Genomic DNA, 17054 nt, shown 5'->3' with positions numbered 1-17054 from the left:
CTCGACTCGGCTCGGGGCTCGGCTGGACTCGGCTGGACTCGGCTCGGCTGGACTCGGCTCGGCTCGGCTGGACTCGGCTGGACTCGGCTCGGCTGGACTCGGCTCGGCTCGGCCCGGCCCGGCTCGGCTGGACTCAGCCCCCGGGTCTCCGCCCCCTCAGCACCTGCGAGGAGAATTTCGTTCCACAAAAAGGCTTGGAAATAGGCAAGAGGTCATTAAAAGGCAATGTTTTTCTCAGACAGGCGTTTTAGCTGGGTAAGACTTAAAGCAGGAGCCGGTAATTAACACTAACTTTGCCTTCGACGCGCGTTCGAAGCCCGACACCGTTGGGAGTTCACCCCCAAACCACAGGTAGCCTCAGCCGGGATTGAACAAATCGAGACCTTGATCTGGGACAAGGAGAAGTGTGTCTCAATATGGAATGTTTCTTGCGGCAGGCACCAAGGGGACAGTTTCATAGAATCACGGAGTCAGGGGATGGTTTGGGCTGGAAGGGGCCTCCGAGCCCATCCATTCCCACCCCCATGGATCGGGGGCTCCAGCCCCATCCAGCCTGGCCTCGAACCCCTCCAGGGCCGGGGCAGCCACCCCTGCTCTGGGCAACTCTTTAAAGCAGTTGTTCCCACTGAACCATCAGCTGTGTCCATTGCTCCAAAAGGCATCTGAAATTCAGAACATTTTTTCATTTGAATGAGAAACCCAGTTACCAAGTCCAGGAGTAGTTATACGTATCGAAACACATCACACTGAGCTCAGGCGCTGCTCTGTGCGTGTCCCAGAGGATGTAACAGCGTTGCCCATCTGCAGTAGTCAGGCATTTTGAGTTAAACATTAAGCCTTTTAGCCTAAATAAAAAAAGAATGTCAGAGAGAAAGTGTCTAATATTTAACTTCAAACAGCAAGCGTCCAGCAATAGTCTGCTCTCATCAAGGCATTTGGAGATATGCGATTCTTTCGCTCTTTTTGGCCCCAGAAGCCACAGGGATGCTCGGAACACCAAGGGCACGAGGGCAGCTGCTTTGCCAGGGGCAGGAACCCTTTGGAGTCGCTCACTCCTAAAGAGCAGGCTAACTCCTTTAGCCAGCAAACGGGAAAAGCCTTTAAGCTTTGGGGGAACCTTCAAGATAAGCCAAAAGTAGGGACGATAGTACATTATAAAGCAACAAATGATGAATATGAAGAAGAAAAAAACCCATCATTTGAAAGGAGGGAACTTTAAAAAGTGGGGATAGCTTGGTGCAAGTATTTGCCCCATACTCACCAGTGGATCATCTCCCTGTTCATGACCAAAGGCCTAAAAACTTGTTCTTAGGAATTCTTTTTCTTTCCCAAGCACATTTCTGAAGGGCAACTATAAGCAGTGACTGATACCGACATGGTATTTTTCATCTGATGATCCCCATTTGCTTTAATGGCTAATTTCAAAGGCATGTATCAGTAACATTTTGTTCTGTTCATGGCCGGTGGATCTTTAAACATTGTAGAATGGGAGATCAATGCAAAAATCAGCTGATAACACTAGAGGGAAGTTAGGAGACCAAATAAGTTCATTTCCACAGATGTCCCGAAATAAAGCATTTCTGGAGGATTCGTAGAAACAAACAGAAGAGCCTGGGTTTCTCTGGGAACTGTTCGAGTTGTGTTCTGCCCGGACAGCAAATTAAAGGGGAAAACAGCAGGTCTATTTTGTATCCAGCTCCTGAGGAAGGTCACATAACTGAACTTTTCTCTTCAAGCTTCTATTCTTAGTGTGAACTTTCACTGACTTCTCTATTGGTGCCTTGTTGTTTGTAATTTAGTAAATTGTACTACATGTAGGAAATGGACTTTGTGGCAATAAAAGCAAGGCCCCTGAAAAGAATACTCGCCAACAGTCAAGACCTGAAAAAACAGTTTGTTTCCTGTGCCCCGTATCAACCATCCTGTGACAACGCGGTGAGGGCCAGTCTGCGTGAAGAGGAAATGACAAGCCTAGAATTACTAATGATGATGAAAGGAGATCAGGCTATTCCATAGGGACTGCGTGTATATAAAGGTATAACTCTAGCCAACTTAATAAACCTTCAAAGCACAAAATGTTCATGTTGAGCAGGAAAGTAACCTAATAAAGGAAGATGCCTTCCACATCCCAGACAAAGCATATTAGAGAGCGTGGATTTAAGTCTGAACGTTCCACCTCAGTCATTGCAATTATCTGTTAAGCGAGATGCTTGAATCCAGATCCCAGCTCTGGTTTTGACTTCTTCAAACATCCGTATTTAAACATCTTCCCGATTCTGCATTGCCTGGACCAAGTAATTATTTTGGGAAACAGCTGAACACTTCAGTATGAACCCAGGCTGGTTTAGAGAAAAATTAGTATTTTATGGTCCAGAAGTTCTCTAAAACAAAGGAAAATCCCTACAGAACAGCTGTGAAGTGTGCACCCTTTTAATCCCTGTTGCCCTCAGTCAAGTTGGTCCAAAAATTCAGATATGGAAGTCAGGCCCACACAGTGTAATCTGTACAGAAAGCAGTTCTTGTTTGCTTCTGTGCTGCACAGGTGCCATCTCAGCGCACACTGGGTTCTGATACTACTGGTCCACACATTCTGTGCTACAAGAGTTCCTGTAAAGCCCCACAACAGCCCCTGGGCATTAGTCAGAAGTATACTGGAGACTGAATTTAACAGCCAAATACCTGGAGTTCAGGCTCAAACAGGGAAAGACCCAAGAAAAGATTTAAACAAACAAACAAAGTCTCTCATCTGTAGCACAAGATAGGAGCGCAGGCCGCACAGCATCACGTATCAGAGCTAGGAGGCAGGACTGCAGGCAGCATGACTGCTGCTCCTTCCTAAGTTCATAGTTATGTACATACACACCCTCTGCAATGTCCAGCTTCCTACAAACCCTGCTACTATGATGGTAACCATGTTTCCAGACACTTCCTTCTCCTGTCCTCCCTTGAAATGGGAAGATAAATGAATAACTTGTATCATTAATGCAGTAACTATCTTGCATCACCCACAGGGTCGTGCTGCTTGGTATTAACATCTAGCAAGGGACCGAGGTGGATGTGGACCCTGAGGCATCCTGCGAGGCCGCATGATTGCCTGTTGAGCAGGAGAGCCAGAACCTCATACAGTTAGCTTTGTGTCATCTGCTTCTGGCTTCCTGCCATTCTGAAGGCCGGGTGAAGGGAAGTGGCTGGAAACTGAGGAAACTTAATCTTGACAATCCCTTTTGTCTGCTCTCGGGCATGCCGGGGACCCAGGCAGCCAACCAACCAGCCCCAAGCCTGGCAAAATGGACATTTTCAGTCACCCTTCCCTTCCTCCCTCAGAAAAAGCCCAGCTTACAGTTTTCGAAGAGTTAACCTGCCTTTGGAAGAGTAATTCTGTTGCTGGTGCTATGATCTTTCCAGCTAGAAATATTCTCCTTGCCCGCCTTGACTTAATCATGCCTGAAAATGTACATTTAAACCAGAAGGGATTCACTAACTGGCCACTTTTGCCAAGTAAAAGCCTCATTCTTCCCTGGAATATGGCTATCTCCCTGGTGCACAGGAAGCGCATTAAAGGAGTAATAAATACTCATAAAACACATTTAATGAGCTAACGTTTAAGAGCAGCATTCTTGTCCATTACTGTAACTTTCTGCTAAATTACCACCACCGAGATTGCTCATGGGCTCAAAAGGTCAGTGTTATTTTTGCTGTTGAAATCGTGGAGTCTGGGAAACAACTGTGTGTAAATTGCTGATAAACTGGAACAAAGACAGAAGAGAAAAAACACTGAACATATAAGAATACAAGTGAAGCAGCAGGAAAGGAGGGGAGGGGAAGAATCTCACGGACAGTTTATTAAAAGAACAAAAGAATAAGATCTGGCGCATTTGTTTTCCACGGGTTCAGGAAGCCCGGTCTTTAAGCACCTACTATAAATAGTTTTCTGGTCCTTCATCAAAGCGGGTACGAGTCTATACCAAAACTAATGAATTTTAGGTACAGTCTGGGAAGAGGAAGATGTCCCTCCCCTCGTAGTCGGACAAAGATCTTTTTTTTCAGTCTTTGCAGAAATTTGATATTTGAAAGTGCAAGAGCTGGAGAGATGAGGCAGGGTCTGGAACATGATCTTTCCGTGCTGCCAGGTTCCTGGCAAGAATATTGTTAGAGAACGGAATTGGCAAACATCTAATCTGGGATCGAATAATCTGATTTTAATAAGATGGTCTTGAATTTCTCATGTGCCTAGCTTGAAAATCCTCAAAGGTTTCCCCCCTGAGTGGAAGCTCTCTGTGAATTCTATCAACTTTGATAAAGCATCCAATAGGGCTGATAGGGACATTGTAGCTGTCTCAAATTGGTAGGAAACGATCCAGTAGAGCACTCTGACGCTTTGCTCTAAGGGCTGGGTTCGAGGAGGCTGAAGAGGTCTGTCCCCAGAGCCAGCCCACCGAACCCAGCGCCTCACGGGTAACTTGGGGCAGGCCCTCAGGATTCCTTGTGCAGGTCAAAGCCTGCTTGCAGCAGTCAGTACAGGGCAATGTTAATCTTCAGTTTCACACTTGGCAGCACAACATTCATAACAGCACCCACCAACAGTCAACAACTCGCCTTTCTGGGAAGACGTTCAAGCTGTGAACCGAGAAATGGTAAGGCCTGTCCCTCACAAAGGATGAGACCCTTCCTGCCATTAGGATTGTTATGGAAAACCTGTTGGATCTCCACGTACAGGCACTGTCACAAAAGGACCTCTAGCACAGATTACATGGATGGCCTCAAAGGCAGAACATGCTCCATATTAAAGCGTTTCCCTGCTAGTCTCTGCCCATCGCTACTCAACTCACGGCTCCTACAGCTGTAAGTAACTCGGGCTGTAGCGTGTTTCGGGTGGCAGGGAAGGGAAGCCAAAAGGGAACATCTGTGGGGTCACTCTGGTGCAATATGACGTGGGAGCAGAGTTCTGTGCTAAGGATGGGGAGAGGGGGCTCCAACCCTTCAGTTGAGTTTGCCCGATGGGTTGACGCACGCTCCCTCAACGGCACATTTGTGTAGCGACCGCCGCTGCCTCTGGCTCACAGCAACGTGGGAAACCGGGCAGACAGTTGCAGCTGCACTTGGCAAACAAACAGTAGTAGCCTAAGCTTGACACTATAAATGATGGTTACTGAACTAGTGCCTTCATGAAAGGGCTAGATGCTGGCAAAAGGGCATGAGGAAGACAAAACAGAAGCTTAATTAACTTTACAGGAAAGAAAAAATCTCCTAGATAAAAGGAAAAGGGCCATTTCTGAGCCAAGTATTTAAAGGGTTCTCAGACCTTCCCAAGCCAAAGCCCGTGTGTAACACTGACTTCCTTCCAGCTCTGTCTGGGTATCTCTCACTAGCCTACCTCTCACCAAAGCCATTCTCGCACAAGAAAGTGATACTTGCTGCTGACGTGCTGCTGGCAAATGAGACAGAAGGAAGCTGCATTTATGAAGAGTGCCGCAATTCCACCGTCCTTCTCCTTGCGCCCATACCAATGTTTGCTAACTCCTAACAGCACGAGCTAAAGCTTTTTAAAAGGGAAAGAGAGCATGCACGCACTAAGGCAACAGTGGGTCTGCAGCGACCCAGGGGAGAAGGGGAGGATTGATTGGCCTCTTCAAGATCCCAGCTGTCTTTGGCACTTTTCAAAGCCTCATGTGCCTAGCCACACAGACTGAACCTGGAGTCACCTGTTGTGGTCACACAGCACGCTGACACCTGGCCAGCTGGGCTGTGGGCACAGAACAGACCCGCACTCGCCTGAAGACACAATATGTAACTCTTGACTTGAGAGACGCACTGAGACAATCATGTTGCCTATATGGTTATTCATTCATCTGCCAACCAGCTGCGGTTTGCCTGATGTGCTTCAGTTCAGGATCTGAGTTTTAATGGAGAAAGAAAAGTACATTTCTATCTTTCAGGGTTTCAAAGAAAATAATTCACAGGTGAACAGAATGGAGCAGGTGAAATACTGTCTGCTGAAGTCTGCAGGCAGCCTGAAATCAAAGCTCTGAGAAGAGTAATTACCTTCCACCAGGTATCTCACTGGGCTCCAAAACTCAAAGAATGGTTTATGAAGAAAACAAATACAGAAATAACAAGTCTGGATTCACAATTTCATTGCTGGACAGCAGCCTGTGGAGCCTGGAATGTAAATAAGTTGGGTAGAGATGAAAGACAAGATGGGTTAAAAACACAAAGGCAGCAGAAGGAAGGAAGGGAAGAGATTGTGGAGGACCTACTGGTGGAGATCATTTTCCTGCTGAGCAACAGTTATGTACCAGTAATTTCTGAGGACGTTTCTAACAGTAACTGTAGGAGGGGGTTTTGTTTGGTTTGGGGTGGGAGGGTGGTTTCTGTTTACCAGCTAGACCCCATCCTGGACCTTTGGTCCAACCTCACAGTGCAGAGTCCTGTGGGCCCAGATGAGAAGACAGTACTAAATTTATAGCCCCAACTGTTGTTAAGGATGAAATGTAGTCCTTTCCAGGAAGGAGACACTCCTCCCACAGCCAAAGAGGGGAGCTTTATCTTTTCTCTCTTACCCACAGGCACCCCTGTCCCCCCACCACACTGCATGCATACAGCCATTTCCTGAAACAGCTCCAATTTGTTTTCCGTAGGTTATTTGTGTCTACAGACACCAGCTGGTCTGTGTCAAAGCTGATATGTTCAACATATTATTCCATTATCCTATTAGGTTGAACATGTCCTTCCTCCCATGAGAGCTGTTAAAATATCAGACTTGCAGAAAAGAGACAGCTTTAGTCCCACTGTCACCTCCTTTCTTCTCCCCAGTAATGCGCTGCCCTCATGATCGTACAGCATACAGCTAACTTTTTAGCCTCTCTGGATATTTTGTGTTCACACACACAAGAAATGACATCTGGCCTTTAACATCCAGCTCTCTCACTCAACAAGGCACAGACATGTATCAAGTGGGTGAGAAAGAAAGCCCCAAACCTTTCCTTTTTCAGATGGCAATTTCCTATATTGTACTATAGAACACTGTAATTTGAAATGAACATTCTTCTACGTCAGGGTATCAGTCATATTCCCAAAACTGCTCTCTTGATCTTAAAACATCTTGGAAAATATCTCCAGTTCAGGTCAACGACATTTAAACTGAGGAAACAGTCACCTTTGGTTTTCCTCTGCAGGCTGCTCATGCCCCTGGGGAATGGGAGAGCAGAAATTCCTGGCTGGTTTCCATGACCCCAAAGACTGAACATTCCTTGCTTGAGGAGCCTTCCCAACCCCTGCAGCAATGACATCTACTGTATCTTCAGTCAGCAAAGACAATTCAAATTATGCCATTTGAAGCTGGTAGGGGGAGATGGCGCTGGGAGAGGAGTGGAGAGGGAGACAGAAACCCTGATGGCGATGGAGGCAGCCAACTCACAATCAAATGAGCCTGCATCAAAGATACGCAAGACCTCCCAGGGGAATACTTAACAAAATCACTGGCAACAATATGAGCACCAGGCTCTTGCTTCTCTCCAGGAAGAAACTCTGGATGAGAAAGACTGAGCAAACGACCCTTCTTGGGTCCCCCTTGGACTGGCATTCAGTGTACAAAAATACGACACACTATCACGTCTGCTGGTCCTTGCTCCCCTGCTCATGTTATGTGCTTCATTTCATGTCAACTATTACAGGTCTTCAAAGCTTCCTTCTAACGTAGTGGAATTTTCCAGCGAAGAAAGCCCTCTTTAGAAACCACTACCAAATCACCTGGAAGCTTTGTGTACACAAAGCCATAGTTTTCAGTGTGGAAATTCTGTCCAAGGCCAGAAGCAAAATTGTAGTGGAAGGATTCCTCACGTCTTACAGGTACAAAGAACCATTCTCTAGTCATGTTAAATCACAAGATCTTGGACTACCAGTCCTAGAATAATGCTTACTTACAACACAGTGATTTAGCAGAATCACAGAATAAAAAGGTGAGAGAAGAAGCAGCAGCATAAAATCACCCTGGGATTGACCACAGTTCCAGACTGTCAGTGCCCAGCCCCTGGAGCTACAGGCTCCTGGGCAGAGCCTGGGAGCAGCAGCTGGAGTTGCCTGCACAGGGCAACATAATGGTTGTGCAATTACCCCAGCTGTCACGAAGACGGATGGAGCGTGCGCATGTATCGCTGCCTGCACCAAACAATGGCAGAGGGGAAGATGACAAAGTACAATTTGCAGATAATTAGTATGCCTGTGGCCTTCCTTCACCTTTCCCTTTCCTTGTGCATCAGACGGTATATTCATGTCTCAGGCAGTAACTCTCCCCAGCTCAGACCTCCTCATCCCAGCCTTTCCTCCAGCCTCTGAGCTGCCGGTGGCTCAGTTTCCCTCACCCATGTACACGTGACATATCGTACGTTCTCACTTTATTTCAAATACTCAGATAAAACTTCTACAATGACTACCATTTTGTCTCTCAGCTGCCTGCCTAAAATGCACAGTTTCCATGTGGTCTGTATGAACTCAGACACACAATCAAATTGGTGTTTATTGCTTCTGTAAGTTCTTTGTCTTATTTCTACAGCTAAATTTTCACACTTTAAACTTGGATGTGCTGGCAAAGCAAGGGCCAGACTTAACAGTAAAAGAAATACTTAAAAAGATCATTTCCCTTCTTAAATGCATAGAGCTCAATCTAACCCACAGAAGAGGTCTCTGGTGGTTCAGCATCCAGCAGATGTGGGAAGCATGCAGGCAGCTGTCCTTGGGCCTTTACAGCCAACTGGAACACAGCGTTTTCCATTCACGCTACAAGCTGTCCTGCCACATCACCTCCCTGCCTGCTCCTTAAACAACAGAAGGAAGCACTGAAGACCTCTTAGTATGACTTACCTTGTACACAATGAGCCCTTTTCGTTTATTGAGCCTCTGCACCTTGTGCATGCTGGGACATGCTAGCAGTTTAACTGAGGTGAAGAAAAATAGCACTTTTATGAGTTGCCAGGCCAGAGAACAGTCAGAGCGAGAAAGTCTTGTTGCTCCTGACCAGAGACGCTCACCCTGCAGGAGCACTGAACTGAAATGCCATAACAAAGGATCAATTTATGTTACAGGTGAGAAACACAGGGATGTCTTCCTGAGCATGATTTCAGAATGTGTCTGTACAGAGAGAGCACTGGGGAAACAACAGAAAGCAAGCGAAGGGGTAGACCCTCCGAAAGGAAAAAGAGGCCTCATAAACATGAAGGGAGGGGCTGTACTGACCGGTCCAAGGCAAAGAGAAGAGCTGCCACCCAGCTCGCTGGAGGCACTCCGGCAAGGCTCTGGCCAGGTCAGCTAACCAGAACATTTCAAGCTACACCACACTAAATAACAGCCTGTGCTAATAACATTACTAAGCCTGACACACAGAGTGATTTAGAAGCACTTTTGCTCTCAAGTTGATCAATCGCTTTTTTTTTTTGTGGCTGCTCTATTCCCATCTGACTTCTCAGCACCTGCCCAAGGGCCTAAGTCTTGATGCCGAGTCAAGCAGTGTCACCTTGGGGAGGAGCGTTCTGGGGAAGAGAGTTGTCTCCAACATTGTCTGGTTTGGGAGTGGGGAAACCTGCCCCAACCTGGGGCATAAGGGGAGGTTGTTCCACTTGCTGTACAGCCCTGGCCATTAACACCTGCACCAGGCCCATCAAGCACAAATCACAGCCACCAAAACACACACGTAATCCAGATTGTGGTTTGTACCTGGAATTTCACCGGGGATGTGAAGATGCTCGTGAGGTCTGGGCTGGATCAGTTTTGGTCCCACTTTTCCTGCTGTGCTGCTGGAGATCCCCACGAAGGCTCCCTCCTACCTCTGCACCGTGACAGCCTCCAACTGATGAACATGCGTGCAGCACTGAGCTCTCTGATGGAGCGTGGAGACCTTGTGTGACAGTCACTGGAGGCGAAATGGCCATTTTGTAAGCTGGATCCCATTGAGTCAGTGGCTGGGACATTTCTGCAAATACCAGTCCTGACGGAGCTAAAGAAAGAAACAATCAGGGGTGGAATGTCAAGGTTATGCTATCGAAATGCAAGGCAGATGCTTCCTAGTCTGCTTACTGGCACAATACCTGCCATTTGTTGTCTGCAAGTCTGACAACCCAGAGTTCTTAGATCTGTGAGGATAAAAACAAGCACCCAGGCTCCAGAAGTCACCTTTTCCCCACCGTGTGCTTCCCAAGTCAGAGGAACAGCAATTGCCTCCACTCTGCAAATCCAATTTGCTCAGAAAAACCAAGCCATGAGATGCCAGTGCAGAGAAGTGCCAGGCTCAGTGCCTCGCCCTCACACACCTCAGCAGGCGGCTTTCCAGGGTGCGGGAGGACACAGGGCAGATGGAAATAAATCAGCAAAGAAACAAAAGGTGCAAATGGAAAAGCAGCAGAACAGATGCACAAGATGGAATGGAAAAAGTGCCCCAAAAAAGTGCCCCAAAAAATTGAGGAGGAGAGGAAGAGTGCAGCCACCTTCAACACAGCACAGGTCAAAGCTGGAGCACCAGGGAGTGTAACACAACACACTGAAATGTATGAAAACAAAAGGGTTTTCTTCTCCTGATTTCTGCTGGCAGTCCTGCCCTGTGCCCCCTACTCATGCAGTGACCCCTCCTACCATTACCTCAGCAACAGTCGTTGCAGTAAGATGCCCGGAGCGGATCAAATTAGTGCCTTACGGAAACCCATTCAGGAAACTTCTACGTGATCCTCATTCAGCTAGCGCGGATGGAGTGGGGATGCCAGCTGAGAAGGGCTTTCATGCAAACACCTCTCAGGACTGATGGGCCGGCCGTGCTCTGCGGGCGCAATGCAGAGGGACCGCAGCCCACCTGCTCTGTTCTGGGTACTGGTGTGGCCTGGCAGTTGCTTTTGTGCAACAAAACCATCATATTCTAGAGTTGAAAAATTTGTAAGCCTAGATGGAAATTGTTGGGATGAACAACTGGGCCAGGAGGTACCCACAGGGGAGGGGACACCGTGTTATCATCTACACGAGAGACCAAGGACAGCGAGCCTTGATGCCTTTGGAGGGTATTTTAACCTCAGAGCTTTGGAATGAAACTGTGGCATTGAAATAAGCAGCCAAGTCACTTGGAGCAACAAAGTTCCAAAATGTTCCCCCTGTAGCCTAGGCTGGGAAAAGGTGAGATCTCCATGTGCAATACAAGGAGGTCTTGACTACTGTAAAATCTACCAGTCCACAAGTGGAAACTGTGCCCGTGACGCACTGGTGCGTGTCTGCAGCATGTGTCCTTCAGATGCTGTGCGGAGATTGCAGCCAGAGGACAGACACAAACACCTCTGTGTCTGGGGGCACGGCAGAGCAGAGCTCAGGAACACGGCGTCTCACAGAAATGTCCCATTCTCCGGCTTGTGTCGCCCCAGGGAAATGGGATGTAACACGCTGCCAACAGCTGTGAGCAAACAAGATTGGCCACAGGGCAGCTGTAATGGGACTGGTGAGATAAATCCCCGTCTCTGACAATGGCTAATGGGCTCCAGGCAGACTGGCAGCTGCAAAGCACCCAGCTCTCTGCTCTGGCTTGGCTGACCAGGCACCTCTGGGACTATACTTTGAGCTGGGGAAGAGGCAGAACAAGTCTGCCTCAATCTATTTTTGTCCTGCAGATCCATCTGCTCCTCTCCACAGCTGGCAAGGCCTGGAGCTCAGCTTAGATCCTCCCAACAAAAGCCTCTTTATGAAGCATGGGAATCCCCACCACTATCAACACCATTTGGGTTGCGTTGCCCAGGCAGAGGCTATTTTAGGCGCCGCAGGTGGCTTCCCCATTTTGCTGAGCAGAGATGGAGCCAGCAGCTGCCTCGCCACAAGACCACCCAGCTATGCCATCCGGGATAGACTCCGAGCAGTGCAGAGGCTCTGATGATCCCATTGGGATTGGGGGGTGGGACACAAAACAGAGGCCAAGGGGAGTTCAGGGAATGGGTTTCACAGGTGAGACAGAGCAGAGATCATCAACACAGAGATCCTCAGCACGGCTTTTGAGACAGGTGGAGCAGAGCAAGTCAGAGTCTCTGTCCTGAGCAAAGCACTAACACACCCACGTCCTGACACAAGATCTTCATTGCACAGACCCTGTAACTCTCTCTGGGCAAAGCAGAAACCTCCTGTTCTCTCCTTTCCCCTCTATCCCAGCAGTAACCCATTCCTTTGTGTTTGCTCCTGCTAGAGAGAGCTCCAAGCTCTGTGATTCCCCCGACACACACGCAGCAGAAAGCTCTCCCAGCCTCTCCTTTCTCTGTTATTTTATGGCAGGGATGCTATTTCCTGTATTTATTTTTCTTGCCTGGCCTGGAGGTTCTCACCTGCTGGAAAACTGCCATTACTTCTCCATCTGCAACACTGACCAAGGATCAGCAAAAAAATAGCCTTAGGTCACTCCCAGTTTCCTTCGGATGCCTGGCTCCCAGCAGAGGCCAAAGGCCACAGATGCTGAGAGCGAGCAGGTTCCTGCGCGCCTTACCTGGAAGCTGACATCAGCAGATGCATCTCTGTAGGGAGCAGAACAGGGACATGTGTTTTACAGCACTGGGATTCATCCAGTACAGAGAGAACACAGCCACCTGGAAAACACCAAATTCATGGCTACGTGCACAAGGAGCTCCCTTCAGAGAGAGTGAACGTGCCTGGGCAGCACATTCTGATTGGCAGAACGTGCCTGATTGACACGCAGGCTTCAGCGTTTGGCGTCATCCCCGTCTCTGACATCCTGACCCCAGGATGCAGCCTCATGCTTTTGACGGCAAGAAAACATCATCCTGTCCCGGGGAGGATTGCATGTCCCACAGCGCGCTTCCAAACTGAACGTTGATCGGAAGGTCCTCCTGTGGGGGAATCAGAGCCTGCTATCCACACATCGAGAGCACATCCCGCCCTCCAGCCACACAGCGAAAATCCATGGGAATGTTGTTCCTTTGACAGTCCATGGAAAGGGGCAGACAGCCCCCGCCTCTCAGAGAAACCTCTTGTGCTTCCCAGGTCTGCAGTGCGGCAGGAAAAGAGGGAACGGCTGCAAATGCAGAACTTGGGATGGGAGGGAACTTGCATGGGAACCGAGCGCTCAGAGAAATCAAGTTATAAAGGTTTCTGATTCAAAGCCTTGATTCCCAAGCGTTGGCTCGGTCTATAAGGAATGGGGGATCTTGGACTGAATCTGGCAGCCGATGGAGGTTGCATGGCTGGTCCTGCCGATGCGAAGGCCTCATGCGAGTTAGGGACATTACCGTACATTTCCTCTGGAAGGAAATCAAAATGCTGTTTCTCATGAACTCAGAAGGGATGCAGCTGTAGAGTCAGCAGCTGACTCTCTGCTTCAGTTGTGGCACTGAGTTACCAGTGGTGGGAGAAAAGACTATTTCTGTTTTTCTAATGCAACCTTTAGCATTTTGATCCTTCTGGAATTAGAGGATGATCTTGAGGAGGGTCTGAGAGTTTTTGTCTCCACCCTATTCTGTTAGTGCTTTTGGCATGAACATAAGGAACGGCAGGAAACACTCGGAATACTGGACTGCTCCCAAATGGCAGGCACCTCAGAAACAAGGCGACCAGTTGTCCTTCACTTTAAGGTGCTGAGTGCAGCCCAGCACCCCAGGGCCAGTGCCGAGTGCTCTCCTTTTTTGCTCTCCCCCTGGAGCCTCTCTGGGACTGGGAACGCAAACATCAGCCCTCTCCTCCCCAGGGCCTTGTCGCTCTGCAGAGTAACTTCATGTTCTGATGCGTTACCATCACAGCACAGCTTCCATTTAGCACACACCATTCCCAGCAGTCTGCGAAGGAGCCCTTTCTATCATAGCCCCTGCCACGTGGGTGAGCTCACAAAAACTGCTTGTGATCATAATCACGGTTAACGGAGGAGATGGTACGGCAGGGAATTCACCTGGCAGCAGGCGAGTCTCAGAGCTACCATTCCTGTCACCTGCACAACTGTCCACATCCTCTGGATGATGGAGTTGTTTAATATCTCAGGATCCAGCGTGTGCGGCAAAGCTGCTCGAAAGACATTAACACAGGAAGCAATACTGTTCAACGCTGACTGAGATGCCTGACGGGTTATACAGTAATGAGGAAGGGCGGGAGCCCTATTTGTCCCAAGGCTCACATCACTGCAAACAGCATTCTTCCTTTGCAAGACCCTTCTTTTCTTTTTATGGCTCGGCAGCAAGAGGTTGTGTCAGCATGGATTCAAAATGACCTTCCCCCAGGCTGGACCAGCATGGTCAGGGATGCGGGCCCCGCGCACCTGCCCTGCGGAAGGCTCCGGCATCTGCCACGGCTCAGCCCAGCAGCACACACCTCCAAAATAGGAACTCGGCAAACAGAGCTAGTGGAGCACATTGCTAAGCAGAACATTCTGCCGAGCTCCAGTACCAGGACTACATGTTATAGGGCACTTGCCAATTCCTGAGTCAACTTTATTTATTAGACACTAGAAAGGTCATGACAAATCTCAAAAGATAAAATCTGTGTCTGTCAAGCTGCCTTCCTTATTTTCATTGGCCCAGCCCCTCACGTTCCACACCAACAATAACAGGACATGGGTTCAAGAGGCACCATGAGTGCAGCTCACCCTGAGATGGCCCAGGCATGTTTTGCATTCTCCACAGAACTGATCCAGGCTGCTCAATTCCCTCTTTATTAGGACTTTTTTCCCCTGCATACGATCATCACACTGCACAAGAGCCTTGCCTCCCTGCGAGCCTCAAAGCACAGGCAGGAGCTTTCACAGCCCAGATGATGCCAAATGCCCAACTGATGCAGCTGCAAGTTCTCCAGCAACACAAAGGAGCCAACTGGGATACGCTTTGCTCTCATTTAGAGGTATAATAATATCCTGGACTAATACCAGCCCAAAAGACTTCCCCATGACCTCATCGACAGCTGAGGCAGCAACATAGCCTGTGCACATGGATTTTCTTCACTGTCATTACAAGCTATTATCTTATTTCCTTGCTTTAGGTAAGGCAGAAGATCCATGCTGCCCAGGGCTCTGGATAAATCCTTGGCAAACAAAACCTGAGCCTGGCAGCGTCCAAGCCAGTGGATTTAAAGAACTTCTAGTGCCCCTGTAGAAGTTGTAGTCACCTCCCTGGATTGCAGCTGGACCCTCCCAAAAACCACAGCCCCAGGTTTGGAGTTCAGTGCAGCAGGCTCAGACCACACAGTATGGATCTGCACTCCTCATAACCTCATTTCACACACTTTACTCTGAACTTCAACTTCAGGTTGAAAGCCTTTTCCCAGCCCTTGGCTGAGATCATTTTGTTTGACAGGTTGCAAGAACTCCAGTCCTCAAAATGAATTCCCGATTTTCTGAGCTCTGGGTAGGCTTCCCTGTCATGCTGCAGGCTTTCAGAAGTGACAATTGCCATCACCCAGAGAATTGACACTGCTTGTAAGAACGGCGCATCTGACAGCCAAACCCCCCAACAGTCCCATCCACTGGGTCACTGCTGAGGAAACATCTCCACTGCTCAGAAGGGGCTCCTTTCTCAGAACAGCACTGAAGAGGAGATTGGGCAGTCAGGGAAGGAATACAGCTCCTTACAATTCAGCAAGACTCCAGCCCGCAGTGAGTTTCAACCCCTAACTCAAGGCGCTTGTTTTGGGGACTGGAGATGTGGATTTCTCCCAGGATCCCTCCAAGCTGGCAGAAGTCTCTCTCCCTCCCAAGAATGAACACACAGGGAATCTCACTCCTCACTTGGTCACTTCAGTCAAATGCAAGACAGTGGGAATCTGCAAAAGCCAATTGTGAGATCCACAGGGCCTCAGAGAAGGTGCTCAGGGCTTTTAACTCCCCAAAAAATCTTGAAACACATAACAGTCAAGAACAAAGCACACTTGTAAGCGCTATTCTTGGCAGCAAAGGCTTCCTGTTTGGGGGCAGAAGTGAGAAGGAAGATCCTGCTGCTTTGAACACTGTGAAAAGCTTGTTAGCTAAAAATGTTATCTACTCATAGTAGGAAAACCACCATCCTCCACAGCCCCATCCTACTTCACCACTCGAAAGTGTCCTCAGTTCCCCAGTGCTGCAGTAAAAAGTGCAGCACTGCAGTGCTGCAGTGCTGCAAAAGCCTTGCAAAGCCTACTTTCTCTGGGTTGGGAAGTCAAGGTGTGGATCTCTCAGCGGAGATTCCCAGATCAGGCCAATTGTGTTGTTAAACCGGGAGCTCTCGCTGTTCTTTCAAGAGCTCGCCTTCTTCCCTGGTCAGGTACGGCCATTGTTCCCAGGGCTCCTGCAGACACCCATTGTTTCTCCAGGCTCCAGGCCTTTGATGCTGCAGAACAAAACGCGCTGTGTTTGTGAAAGCAGGGAAAAATCCAACAGCTTTTCACTGACACAGCTGGGTGAGCAGCTCGGGTGCAGCTGGCCACCAGCAACAGGATGCCAGCACCTCTCTGCAGACAGGGCCTCTGGCCAGGCCTGCAGCACAGCTGCAATGAGAATCAGAAGAGGCAGAGACCAGTGGCTGATGGTTCTCTGGTGAACTTTCATTTCATTACTTCCCAATTCCAAACGCTCCTGGACTGTACAGACCTTCACTAAACTCCTCACACACACATTTAGCGGCTGCCAGCTGGGAAAAGCTGGAAATAACTCCCGCTTCATTCTGTCAGCATTGCTCACAATTGAATCATAGAATACAATCACAGAATTATAGAATCACCAGGTTGGAAGAGACCCACTGGATCATCGAGTCTAACCATTCCCATTGGCCTGAGCGCCGCCTTGGTGGCATCGGGATTCACCGCCTCAATCTCCAGAATAATCTGGGTGACATCAGCCCGGGGCCGGCTCTGCCCCAGTGGCAGAACAGGACAGAGATCTGAGATTGCGATGCTCCAACACAGAGCTCTGAGGTGCACAGTAGGTCCATACAGGAGGGGGCCGGCAAGCTGGGATGCCCCAGCTGCTGCTGGCAAACCGTTCCCTGATCCAGGTAAGGACCCTTTGGGTGCTGCAGTGTTCCCGAGACAGCAAACGCACTGCTCTACCTTGTGCTCCATATGCAGCTATAAGTGTTTTC

General features: G+C 48.8%; 1 protein-coding gene and 1 long non-coding RNA gene across 4 annotated transcripts in view; one reads left to right on the top strand and one right to left on the bottom strand.

The window, feature by feature from the left end:
• Positions 1 to 17054, top strand: part of GUCD1 (guanylyl cyclase domain containing 1) — a 142806-nt gene that overhangs the window by 22859 nt on the left and 102893 nt on the right. The window lies entirely within an intron of this gene.
• Positions 12 to 16866, bottom strand: LOC138727844 (uncharacterized). Of its 3 annotated transcripts, XR_011338625.1 has the most exons (4): positions 16714 to 16866; positions 12491 to 12851; positions 9709 to 9988; positions 5750 to 5893 (listed from the first exon to the last, which is right to left on the bottom strand). It is a non-coding gene; the product is annotated as an uncharacterized lncRNA (long non-coding RNA). The 3 variants fall into 3 exon arrangements; XR_011338626.1 differs by lacking the exons at positions 5750 to 5893; positions 16714 to 16866 and adding an exon at positions 12 to 163 and having other exon boundaries at positions 12491 to 13597; XR_011338624.1 differs by lacking the exon at positions 16714 to 16866 and having other exon boundaries at positions 12491 to 13597.

The sequence above is a fragment of the Phaenicophaeus curvirostris genome, chromosome 17 (assembly GCF_032191515.1).
Source record: "Phaenicophaeus curvirostris isolate KB17595 chromosome 17, BPBGC_Pcur_1.0, whole genome shotgun sequence".
NCBI lineage: Eukaryota > Metazoa > Chordata > Aves > Cuculiformes > Cuculidae > Phaenicophaeus > Phaenicophaeus curvirostris.
This window is presented reverse-complemented; position numbering and strand designations above follow the sequence as displayed.